Source organism: Balaenoptera borealis (assembly GCF_965194805.1).
Source record: "Balaenoptera borealis genome assembly, chromosome: 9".
Classification (NCBI taxonomy): Eukaryota; Metazoa; Chordata; class Mammalia; order Artiodactyla; family Balaenopteridae; genus Balaenoptera; species Balaenoptera borealis.
In genome coordinates this window covers 56387406-56401260 of record NC_138873.1, presented here as the reverse complement: position 1 = coordinate 56401260, position 13855 = coordinate 56387406, and the positions used below count along the sequence as shown (strand labels likewise).

Here is a 13855-nt window from a genome sequence, read left to right as displayed (position 1 = left end):
TCATCTGAAGGTTAAAAAACAAAAGTAGTAAAATAACATGATTACAGTAATTAAATAAGGGATACACAAGATAAAAATGTACAATAAAATTTGAAATTGAAAACATAGAATGTGAGGGTGATGAGCAAATATGTTGAGCATTGGAATGGGATAAAACTTTAATTATGATCAACTTAAAATACACATATATATATTGAATATATATATCACTTTTTCTTTAGTATACTACTAAAGAAATTCATCAAATATCAATGAAGAGAGCAAGAGAAGAAGAAAGGAAGAGAGAACTTTAGAAACAGCTGGAAAATAATGAACAACATGGCAATAAGTAAATACCTGGCAATGATTACTTTAAATGTAAATGGACTAAATTCTCCAATCAAAAGACATAGAGTGGCTGAATGGATTAAAAAAACCAGGACCCATCTATATGCTGCCTACAAGAGAATCACTTCAACTGTAAAGACACACACAGGCTGAAAGTGAAAGGATGAAAAAAGATATTCTATGCAAATGGAAACCAAGAGGAAAATGGAGTAACTATACTTAACAAAATACACTTTAAAAGAAAGACTGTTAAAAAAAGTGGATATATGTATATGTATAACTGATTCACTTTGCTGTACATCTGAAACTTACACAACATTGTAAATCAACTGTACTTCAATAAAAATTATTTAAAAAATTAAAAACATAAAACAAAGACTGTAATAGGAAATAAAGATGGTTGCTACATAATGATAAAAAGGTCAGTCCAACAAGATGATATAACATTTCTAAATATTTATGCACCTGATATAGGAACACCTAAATATATAAAGCACATATACAGACCTAGAGGGAGAAATAGACAGCAGTAAATAATAGCAGGGAACTTGCACCAATGGATAGATCATCCAGACAGAAAATTAAAAGGAAACATGATTATCATATAGATGAAGAGATAAATAATTGATTATAAGACATGAGAGAGTAAGATGTGACGTTATAAAGAGAAGCACCCATTTTAGCGGGCAATTTGAAAATATCTGTAAAAATTAAAATTACATATATGACTCGACTAATCATATCTGCTCCTAAAATTTTATCTTGAAAATATATTTGCAAAGTATATGTAGTTTCAAAAGATATTTCTTGTTAATTTAACAGGAAAACAGCAGAAACAAACTAAAAGTCTAACCCTACAACATTGATTAGTCATATCATAATGCATACATTCATGTGTTTGTACACATATCAAACATTTAGAAGTGTTACACAAGCATTTTATGGTTATTTCTGAAAACTGACTTTGAAGGAAAAGGCTTTTTATGTAATTCTGGAGATACTTGCTTTTTTTTAAAGAATAATTTATTATAAAATTACAACGAAAAATAATATGTCCCATATTTTCAATAAATTTATATATATGTATACACACACAGTTTATATAAAGTAAGGTAAAAACCTTAAACAAAGAGATAAATGGCTGAAAGTCATACAGAAATAAAAAAGGAAAAAGAATTCAAGATTTTCCCTATAAGAGAAGAACTAGAATAATAATACAGCTATCAAGCTTAGGAATAAGAAACAACCAGAAGGTCGTGATAATTTAAATGCAGTAATTTTTTTTTAATGGCGTCAATAGATATTGTCCATAGACATTACGTAGAGCTTAAGAGTTTAAACATCAAAAGAATAAAACTAGAAATATTTGAAGGTAATTGCCTTAGAGGAATGGCCTCAGAGGTGAGGAATGTGTATTGAGAGTCTGTTTATATGGATCACGAGCTCTTGGGTATATATTACTTTGACATTATTTTTAATAAAAATAAAGCAGCTGCCTCATATCACTAAGCCTGCAATTAGTCCTTTCTTTCTAAGGTTTAGATACTTCCTCTTCTGTAGGTATGTACTTCCATATCTAACAGAGTCTCATTGTCTTGGAATCATTTGCTTGCCTTCGTCAATGCCAAACGGGAGAAAAGAATATGTCCAGACGGATAGATAGATACATAGATAATATGGGTGTATATAAAGATCATATTTCTAGAAAAAAAATGAAAAAGAAACATTGGTTGTCTGTTGAAAGACAGAATATAATAACTTTATTTAAAAAATTATTTTAAAAATGTCTTTATGCCTTTTAAATATACCTGTTTAAAATAATTAAAAGAATACATAAAATATAACCTTATTTAGAGATGTGATACTGAATTCCTCTAATATTATTTACTAGCTTTTGATTTGTTATATGATCTTCAAAAAACTGCCATGTAAATATTAAAACTGCCAATTTTAAACTCAGCCGTTTTCCTGAAACTTTATAGTAGCTTTATAAAGGGAAAGGACAAATACTTGGTTTTCCCGTCTAGTTTGTTCTTTATTCACACAACATAACCTCAAGCATAAAGCATAAATTAGTGTGGCTACATTTCAAATCTACAATTTAAGAATAAAGTAACAGGGAAATGGATATGGATATCAGAGAAATGGGGATATGAGGCAGTTTTTCTCTACTTCAAGCTTTGGGTTTGTTAACAGAGAAAATCCATTAGCAAAATATAAAGCATGATCCTCCCTTCCTCATTTGACAGATGAAGAAAGTGCTTATCAAGAGTACACAGACATTCAACATTTCATTCCCAGTGCTTTCATATGTGGTACCTATTCCGTAATTAAACCAGGTATCTTTCTTAGCAAATCTTATTCTAAACTTCATAGGATTTCTAAACATCAATCAGTAAAACATACGTACACTTGCCTCTAAGTCTTTGAGGAGGCTTGCAAAACAAAGGGAGTTTCAAAAGTTGCTGTGAGCCAGGGAGGGGAGGATTTTTATAAAATTACCTATGAAATTATACGTGACACACAAAATGATATTCAGCAATAAGTAAAAGTTCTGATTTATTATTGTTTGTAGGCTATACTGTAGCGTCGCATACTTTCTACTATATCAATGTGTAAATCCTCATATTGTTTCATATTTCATGAAACAATATGAGGGTTTTCAGAATACATATTTATAGTGAGAAATTATACAGCATATAGTGTCTCCTAACTAGTTATATTTCAAGTCATAGTTTATGCACTGTGAGTGTTATAAGGGATGGTATACATTTCTTTTTGTGAACACTGATTTTCTCTGATCCATATGATATAGATAATGTATGTAAAAACAATGAAACAAATTTATTTAAGAATAACCCTGAATGGACAATCCAAAAAATAAGAAGAAGAAGAACAATATTATTATAGTGGGTGCTGTGGTGCATTGATGGGATTCCCCTTCAGGACACAGGCACTTACTCCCTCAGCTGACTGCTCACAAATTGGTCCCTCCCCAGCAATTCCCCGGGAAATGCCTAGTTCATTTGAGGTACAGAGGACAGTCCCCCTTCCACATTTTAGGGCAACTCTGAATGTAACCAATGGAACTGATTATTTGATACATACATACATACATCGAATTTCTACACTGGTTACACACCTGACAATATATTGATATAGTTTTGACTTTAAACAGCCAAATTTGTTTTATTTTTAATTTTTTAAAATTTACTCATGTATTTACCATTTCTGCTACTGTTCATTTCTTTTAGTATATCCAAATTTCTATCTGGTGTGTCCTTTTCATTTTATTGAATAACTTTCAGTCACATTTCTTTCAGTGCAGGTTTACTGACAATGTTTTTTTCAACACTTTTTCTCGAAAAATGTTTATTTTGGGCTTCATTTTATTATAACTTTATTAAATTTTAATTGATGTATAATAAACTGCACATGTTTAAATTGTATGATTTGACCAATTTTGACATTCATATAGAGACGGGAAACCATCACCACAATCAATACAGTAAACATTTCTATCATCCCCCCAAAGTTTCCTTGTGCTTTTTTTCAATTCCTGCACAGCTCTCTGATAATCTCTGAATTACTTATTACTACACTTTAGCTTGCATTTTCTAGAATTTGATAGAAATAGAATTATACGTGGGTCCTATTGTTTGCTTGGCTTATTTTACTCAGCATAATGATTTTTAGATTTGATTAGACTGTTATCAGTAGTCTGTTCCTTTTTTTTTTTCTGAAAAAGTTTTATTGTGCACAGCGGGAGAAGGCTCACTCCTTCTTGGCTGCTGCCTTCCTCATGGCAGCCGGGACATTGCTCAGCTTCTCTCTCTTCCTCTTGGCACGGATGTGTGTCCCCACCCTTTTCTTGATGAACTTGAGGGCCCGCTTGTCCTTGGAGACCTTGAGCAGCCATGGCCCGCCGCTCATAAGGGGTGAAGCAGCACACCTCCCGGATCATGTCCCGCACGAACTTGGTGTGCTTGATGAGGCACCCGCGGCGGTGGCTGTGCCTTGGCTTGCTCACTTCTTGGTCACCTTGTGGCCCTTGTTGAGGCCCACAGCCATGGGGTAGCACAGAGCTATGGCTGCTGCTCTTCAATGGCTGCCAGGGTGGAAAAGCCAGTAGTCTGTTCCTTTTTATTGCTGAGTAGCATTCCATTATATAGATATTCCACAGTTGACAAACAGATACCGGTGGGTGAAAAGCAAGAGAATCTTAGGACATCTTTTTTTTTTAATTAATTAATTTACTTATTTTAACATCTTTATTGGAGTATAATTGCTTTATAATGGTGTGTTAGTTTCTGCTTTATAACAAAGTGAATCAGCTATAAGTATACATATAACCCCATATCTCCTCTCTCTTGCATCTCCCTCCCACCCTCCTTATCCCACCCCTCTAGGTGGTCACAAAGCACCGAGCTGATCTCCCTGTGCTATGTGGCTGCTTCCCACTAGCTATCAATTTTGCATTTGGTAGTGTATATATGTCCATGCCACTCTCTCACTTTGTCCCAGCTTACCCTTCCCCCTCCCCATGTCCTCAAGTCCATTCTCTAATAGGTCTGCATCTTTATTCCCATCCTGCCCCTAGGATCTTCATAGCCATTTTTTTTTTCTTTTTAGATTCGCTATATATGTGTTAGTATACGTTATTTGTTTTTCTCTTTCTGACTTACTTCAGTCTGTATGACAGACTCTAGGTCCATCCACCTCCATACAGATAACTCAATTTCGTTTCTTTTTATGGCTGAGTAATATTCCATTGTATATATGTGCCACATCTTCTTTATCTATTCATCTGTTGATGGACACTTAGGTTGCTTCCATGTCCTGGCTATTGTAAATAGAGCTGCAATGAACATTGTGTTACATGATTTTGAATTATGGTTTTCTCAGAGTATATGCCCAGTAGTGAGATTGCTAGGTTGTATGGTAGTTCTATTTTTAGTTTTTTAAGGAACCTCCATACTGTTCTCCATAGTGGCTATATCAATTTACATTGCCACCAACAGTGCAAGAGGGTTCCCTTTTCTCCACACCCTCTCCAGCATTTATTGTTTGTATATTTTTGGATGATGGCCATTCTGACTGGTGTGAGGTGATACCTCATTGTAGTTTTGATTTGCATTTCTCTAATGATTAGTGATGTTGAGCATCCTTTCATGTGTTTCTTGGCAATCTGTATATCTTCTTTGGAGAACTGTCTATTTAGGTCTTCTGCCCACTTTTGGATTGGGTTGTTTGTTTTTTTGATATAGAGCTGCATGCGTTGCTTGTACGTTTTGGAGATTAATTCTTTGTCAGTTGCTTCATTTGCAAATATTTTCTCCCATTCTGAGGGTTGTCTTTTTGTCTTGTTTATGGTTTCCTTTGCTGTGCAAAAGCTTTTAAGTTTCATAGGTCCCATTTGTTTATTTTTGTTTTTATTTCCTTTTCTCTAGGAGGTGGGTCCAAAAGGATATTGCTGTGATTTATGTCATAGAGTGTTCTGCCTATGTTTTCCTCTAAGAGTTTTACAGTGTCTTGCCTTACATTTAGGTCTTTAATCCATTTTGAGTTTATTTTTGTGTATGGTGTTAGGGAGTGTTCTAATTTCATTCTTTTACATGTAGCTGTTCAGTTTTCCAAGCACCACTTTTTTTTTTTTTAACATCTTTATTGGAGTATAATTGCTTTACAATGGTGTGTTAGTTTCTGCTTTATAACAAAGTGAATCAGCTATACATATACATATATCCCCATATCTCTTCCCTGTTGCGTCTCCCTCCCTCCCACCCTCCCTATCCTACCCCTCTAGGTGGTCACAAAGCACTGAGCTGATCTCTCTGTCCCAGCACCACTTATTGAAGAGGCTTTCTTTTCTCCATTGTATATTCCTTCCTACTTTATCAAAGATAAGGTGACCATATGTTCATGGGTTTATCTCTGTGCTTTCTCTCCTGTTCCCTTGATCTATATTGGCTCCAGGGTCTTGCCACTGGTATGCACACAGCAGTGAAGGTCAGTGACAGGAGCCAGGCAAATGACAGGAAGTGCACAGCTGTAGAGGCTATTCCCCAATGCAAGCACAGCAGTGTAGGTCAGCCACAGGGGTCTAGAATGGCATCTTTCACTTGTGCAGCCACAGAGGCTGGGGCTGGTTGCCAGTATCGGTCCTGGGCTCCAGCATGAGGTGAGGGGAGAGAGTGAGGAGGAACTGAGGTGGCTAGTGTCTGCAAACACAAAATCTCTCTGGGGAAAACCTCAGTGTTAAAATCTCCAAGAGTTTCCACGATGGCTATACTGGCCCTTGGTTTCTTAGGCAGTGAGAGGAGGCCATTGGGAACTGCAGTTACTCCTGCTGGTGGCTGATACTATTGGACCCTGCCCTTCTTTTCTTCCTTATTCCAAGTCATCTTTATTATATCTCAGCTTTGCAGTTTCTAGGTGAAGTAAAAGTTGAAGCAAGTTCTTTGTGCAGTGCCCCCAAAAGCTACAGATGTTTGTTGCTCACCCCACTCTCGCTTTCCTGGCTTGGGGAACTCTTTTGAGCCATGGAGTTCCCTTTTGGCGTTGAGCAGTACTGGCCTGGGTAAAGAAATGATGCAGGCAAAATGAAGCTGTTCTTCTTTTCCTTTTAGTGCAATTATTCTCAGTTTTTTTGTTCCACTGTGTTGCTGAAGTTTCTTAATTGGACTCCTGAGCACTCCTGGAGCTATTTCTGTTCATATATAGCTGTCTAATTGTTGATCTTTGTGCAGGGATGGAGGCTGGGGTCTTCTATCTTTGGTGATATTCTCAAAAAATGATCTTCTTATTCATAAATGAAAATACGGCTGGGCATTCCAATTATTTTCATTTAATACAAAATAGTTCTCATTTAGAGTACTACATTTTATAATATTTTATAAACATTCCTACTCAAACTACAAAAGCACACAAGGAGGAACACAACCTAACATAATAAAACAGCATAATTCTGTACTTTAGAGTCTCTAAAATATACATTAAACTAGATAAAAAGTTTAAAGTTCTCCTACTTCACAATCGTTATGAAATCTCATCATTGTCTGAATCTTAAATAGATAGCAGCCAGCCATTATGTAGCATATGGGATTGCTATGGAAGTCCATATGCTTTGTAACAGTTGGTGTTCAAATGAAAATGTGTGAAGTCAAATAAAAATGTGGCCCAGACAACAAAACCTAATTACCAGCAGCATCAAACTGCAGGCTTTCTTTCAAACTACCTATATAACTTTTTCTGGTGCTTTATAGATCTTTGGTAAAATCATTTTTGACAGACTTATAGATTATAATAATATAACCTTCTTTTTTGAAAAACTAAAATTAAAGATTATAAGTATAACTTTTATTCTAGTTTTAATCAACTGATTAATAAAGATGATAGTTTCCTTCTTCTCTAAAAACTATCCAAAGCCAAAAGCAACAAGATAAATACAAAAAAAAAAAAAAAGAGCCATCATCTGTGAGACTAGGAGATATCTGTATTTCAAATGCATGCGTGTATTTATGTGTACATTTATGTATCTTTGCAAGTATGCGTGTAGTTCAAGACTGTGGGAAGACAGAGGGAATATTCATCACTAAATACATAAATTAAGTCAAACAAAAACATTATTCTTTAAATTAATAGCAGAATCCGAAATTAAAATCTAATACTACCTCTTTGGAAACATGAAAACATATATGCAGGCTAGATGGCTATGTTTCCTGAATCAGATTTTGGTATCAATTCTTGAGAAGCAGGAAAGGCAGGGTTATACAGGGAATCTTATAAACAAAAAATATATGTATTTTCAAGAAGCTTCTGACTGGAGAGGAGTAAAGATGAAGAGACATTCTCCATTGTGACTTGTCTTTGTGAGTAATATATGCTGACCATGAAGACATAAAACTTAAAAGAGCCCACACTAAAGAGTAGGTCAGAAGAAGAAATTCTTTCATTCTGGAAGTTATCTTTATTCCTATTCAGATATGAATATCCAGAAAATAATTTGTTCAGAAATCATTAATATCCTTGCAATAAAATAGGAATTAGTTATAATAATACGTGTATTACAAGATAAAAGAAGAGGAAAAAATCATGGCAGTGGAAGAATATAAGTAAATGTGGCATAGGGGAAATGAAAATTGTGACTTAATATATTGCCATCAATTAAAAAATTATTGAAACAATCTCCTTTATAAAATAAGGTTGTAAAGATGAAATAGCAGAATATTCTGAAAAGTGTGTGTGTGTGTGTGTGTGTGTGTGTGTGTGTATTCTGTGTGTGTGTGAGTGTGTGAGAGAGAGAGAGGACTGTGAGATGGCAGAGTTGCAAAAAAAAGATGCCTACAAAGAATGAAAGCAAAGTTGAAAGCTGCACAGGGACTTCCTGGTGGCACAGTGGTTAAGAATCCCCCTGCCAATGCAGGGGACACGGGTTTGAACTCTGGTCCAGGAAGACCCCACATGCCATGGAGCAACTAATCCTGTGCACCACAACTACTGAGCCTGTGCTCTAGAGCCCACGAGCCACAACTACTGAGCCCACGTGCCACAACTACTGAAGCCTGCACGCCTAGAGCCCATGCTCCACAACAAAGAGTAGCCACCGCAACGAGAAGCCCACATCAGGTATATAAATTCTCCATACTAATATGTATATTTTTCAAGGAAATAAAGTGTGATGAACATTAGTTAGAGCCAATTTAAATATTAAACTTCCTGGTATTTCACAATGGAAGAGAAATGTTTTCATGCACCCATGAAATGTGCATATAACATTGATCATTATTTAGACTACAAAGAAAATCTTCATAAATTACAAAAAAATGTTTTAAAATTACAGATAATACTCATGTCATAATGATATCAGATATGAAATTAATCTAGGTGAAAAAGGGGACTTCCCTGGCAGTCCAGTGGTTAAGACTTCACCTTCCAATGCAGGGGGTGGGGTTTGGCTGGTCGGGGAGCTAAGATCCCACATGCCTTGTGGCCAAAACACCAAAACATAAAACAGAAACAATATTGCAAGAAATTCAATAAAGACTTTAAAAAAAATCTAGGTGGAAAAAATGCTGGAAGTTGAAAAACCTAACACCTAGAAATTAAATATGTTAATTAACACACACAAAAAAATACATTCTAAGTTTCAAGATAAACTTAAATCTCAAAGAGCAGAATATATATGGAAAAGAAAAAGAAAGGGAAAAAATGTAACCAGAACCTTTAAATGTATCATTTAAAGCTTGTGTTTCCTTATTTATTTTCATTTTGGATGATCTGTCCATTGGTGAATGTGGGGTGTTAAAGTCCACTATTATTATTGTGTTACTGTCCATTTCCCCTTTTATGGCTGTTAGCATTTGCCTTATGTATTGAGGTGCTCCTATGTTGGGTGCATAAACATTTACAATTGTTATATCTTCTTCTTAGATTGATCCCTTGATCATTATGTAGTGACCTTGTCTCTTGTAATAGTCTTTATTTTAAAATCTATTTTGTCTGATATGAGAATTGCTACTCCAGCTTTCTTTTGATTTCCATTTGCATGGAATATCTTTTTCCATCCCCTCACTTTCAGTCTGTATGTTTCCCTAGGTCTGAAGTGGGTCTCTGTAGACAGCATATATACGGGTCTTGTTTTTGTATCCATTCAGCCAGAATATGTCTGTCTTTTGTTTGGAGCATTTAATCCATTTACATTTAAGGTAGTTATCAATATGTATGTTCCTATTACCGTTTTCTTAATTGTTTTGGGTTTGTTATTGTAGGTCTTTTCCTTCTCTTGTGTTTCCTGCCTAAAGAAGTTCCTTTAGCATTTGTTGTAAAAATGTTTTGGTGGTGTTTAATTCTCTTCGTTTTTGCTTGTCTGTAAAGGTTTTAATTTCTCTGTCGAATCTGAATGAGATCCTTGCTGGGTAGAGTAATCATGTTTGTAGGTTTTTCCCTTTCATCACTTTAAATATGTCCTGCCACTCTCTTCTGGCCTGCAGAGTTTCTGCTGAAAGATTAGCTGTTAACCTTATGGGGATTCCCTTGTATGTTATTTGCTGTTTTTCCTTTGCTGATTTTAATACTTTTTCTTTGTATTTAATTTTTGATAGTTTGATTAATCTGTGTGTTAGCGTGTTTCTCCTTGGATTTATCCTGTATGGGACTCTCTGTGCTTCCTGGACTTGATTGACTATTTCCTTTCCCACATTAGGGAAGTCTTCAACTATAATCTCTTCAAATATTTTCTCAGTCCCTTTCTTTTTCTCTTCTTCTTCTTGGACCCCTATAATTCGAATGTTGGTGTGCTTAATGTTCTTCCAAATGTCTCTGAGACTGTCCTTAATTCTTTTCATTCTTTTTTCTTTATTCTGCTGTGTGGTAGTTAGTTCCACTATTTTACCATACAGGCCACTTATCTGTTCTTCTGCCTCAGTTATTTTGTTATTGATTCCTTCTAGAGAATTTTTAATTTCATTTATTGTGTTGTTCATCATTGTTTGTTTGCTCTTAATTCTTCTAGGTCCTTGTTAAACGTTTCTTCTATTTGCTCCATTCTATTTCCAAGATTTTGGATCATCTTTAGTATCATTACTCTGGATTCTTTTTCAGGTAGACTGCCTATTTCCTCTTCATTTGTTTGGTCTGATGGGTTTTTACCTTGCTCCTTCATCTGCTGTGTGTTTTTCTGTCTTCTCATTTTGCTTATCTTACTGTGTTTGGGGTCTCCTTTTCGCAGGCTGCAGGTTCATAGTTCCCATTGTTTTTGGTGTCTGTCCCCAGTGGCTAAGGTTGGTTCAGTGTGTTGTGTAGGCTTCCTGGTGGAAGGGACTGGTGCCTGTGTTCTGGTGGATGAGGCTGGATCTTGTCTTTCTGGTGGGCAGGACCGCATCTGGTGGTGTGTTTTGGGGTGTCTGTGGTCTTATTATGATTTTAGGCAGCCTCTCTGCTAATGGGTGGGGTTGTGTTCCTGTCTTGCTAGTTGTTTGGCATAGGGTGTCCAGCACTGTAGCTTGCTGGTCATTGAGTGGAGCTGGGTCTTAGCATTGAGATGGAGATCTCTGGGAGAGCTTTCGCCATTTGATATTATGTGGAGCTGGGAGGTCTCTGGTGGACAAATGTCCCGAACTCGGCCTTCCCACCTCAAAGGCTCAGGCCTGACACCTGGCCAGAGCACCAACACCCTGTCAGCCACACAGTTCAGAAGAAAAGGGGAAAAAAAAAATGAAAGAAAGAAAGAAAAAAATATAAAGTTATTAAAATTAAAAAAATTATTAAAAATTTTAAAAAGTAAAAAGAAAAAAAACAACAACACAAAAAAACCTGTCAGACAGAACCCTAGGACAAATGGTAAAAGCAAAGCTATACAGACAAAATCACACAAAGAAGCATACACATACACACTCACAAAAAGAGAAAAAGGAAATATATATATATATTTAAAAAAAAAAAGGAAGAGAGCAACCAAATCAATAAACAAATCTACCAATGATAATAAACTCTAAATACTAAACTAAGATAAACATAAGACCAGAAACAAATTATATGCAGAAAGCAAACCCCAAGTCTACAGTTGTTCCCAAGTCCACCTCCTCAATTTGGGATGATTCGTTGTCTATTCAGGTATTCCACAGATGCAGGTACATCAAGTTGATTGTGGAGATTTAATCCGCTGCTCCTGAGGCTGCTGGGAGAGATTTCCCTTTCTCTTCTTTGTTCACACAGCTCCCGGGGTTCAGCTTTGGATTTGGCCCCGCCTCTGCGTGTAGGTCGCCTGAGGGTGTCTGTTCTTTGGTCAGACAGGAGAGGGTTAAAGGAGCAGCAGCTTCGGGGGCTCTGGCTCACTCAGGCCGGGGGAGGGAGGGGTACGGATGTGAGGCGAGGCTGCAGGCAGCAGAGGCCGGCGTGACGTTGCGCCGGCGTGACGTTGCCCCAGCGTGAGGCACGCTGTGTGTCTCCCGGGGAAGTTGTCCCTGGATCACGGGTCCCTGGCCATGGCGGGCTGCACCGGCTCCCGGGAGGGGAGGTGTGGAGAGTGACCTGTGCTTGCACACAGGCTTCTTGGTGGCGGCAGCAGCAGCCTTAGCGTCTCATGCCCGTCTCTGGGGTCCGCGCTGATAGCAGCGGCTCGCGCCCGTCTCTGGAGCTCCTTTAAGTGGCGCTCTTAATCCCCTCTCCTCGCGCACCAGGAAACAAGGAGGGAAGAAAAAGTCTCTTGCCTCTTCGGCAGCTCCAAACTTTTCCCGGACTCCCTCCCGGCTAGCTCCAGTGCACTAACCCCTTCAGGCTGTGTTCATGCCGCCAATCCAAGTCCTCTCCCTGGGATCTGACCTCCGAAGCCCGAGCCTCAGCTCCCAGCCCCCGCCCGCCCTGGCGGGTGAGCAGACAAGCCTCTCCGGCTGGTGAGTGCTGCTCGGCGCCGAGCCTCTGTGCGGGAATCTCTCTGCTTTGCCCTTTGCACCCCTTTTGCTGCGCTCTCCTCCGTGGCTCCGAAGCTTCCCCCCGCCACCCTCCTTCTCTGCCAGTGAAGGGCTTTCCTAGTGTGTGGGAACTTTTTCTCCTTCACAGCTCCTTCCCATTGGTGCAGGTCCCGTCACTATTCTTTGTCTCTGTTTTTTCTTCTTTCTTTTGCCCTACCCAGCCAGGTACGTGGGGAGTTTCTTGCCTTTTGGGAGGTCTGAGGTCTTCTGCCAGCGTTCATTAGGTGTTCTGTAGGAGTTGTTCCACGTGGAGATGTATTTCTGATGTATTTGTGGGGAGGAAGGTGATCTCCACATCTTACTCCTCCGCCATCTTGAAGGTCTCCCCCTAGGGCAAAGTTCTGACTAGGGTGCTGTTGAACATAACAAAATGCAACAACTAGACCAGAATCTATGAACTTTTTGAGAAAATAGCATTGCCAATACTCACCAGACTGAAAATGCTTTAATTGTACAAGAAATAAAATAAGGGTCTCACTCTACTCGAGCAGGAGACATGCTGTCCTTCAGGAATGGCCTAATCCCCAGCCTCCAATAATAGATGATAGGTAAGTAGGTACATAGATAGATAAACATTTATTGTAGAATTTTTGTAATACGAAAATATTGGAAACAAACTGGTTAAATAAAATATGGGGTATGGTTCAATATTGAATGTTAGGAGTGGCTGAAAAAATGAGACATCTCTATAAGAAAGGACATACAAATTTACCAAAATAAAATTTTCAATAAGAAATCAAGATGCCATATTTGTGTGCTAAATGTAATTCCTTGCTTTCTTCTGTAACCTGCTCCTGAAAATATGTTGCATAGCAAATTTTCAAATAACATGAGCCTGTAACCCATGATTAATGAGTAAATAATAATGTACTATAGCACATTCAAAAATTACATTAATACATTTCTTACTTTTGAAATCCATTTCACTTCATTCTTTTTGATCTATATACATATATCATTAAACTGTGAGCCTGTAGTATATTATATAAACTTTTCATCTACAAAAACAGTGATTTAAACCCAAAAGAGTTCTTGATAAATCAAAGTTGAGTTAACAA

General features: G+C 37.4%; 1 pseudogene across 1 annotated transcript; it reads right to left on the bottom strand.

The window, feature by feature from the left end:
* Positions 1-1796: 1796 nt before the first annotated feature.
* On the bottom strand, positions 1797-13295 carry LOC309634773 (large ribosomal subunit protein eL36 pseudogene; annotated as a pseudogene). The gene is made up of 2 exons: positions 13276-13295; positions 1797-4426 (listed from the first exon to the last, which is right to left on the bottom strand). The product of its transcript is annotated as a large ribosomal subunit protein eL36 pseudogene (transcript).
* Between the last annotated feature and the right edge of the window lie 560 nt (positions 13296-13855).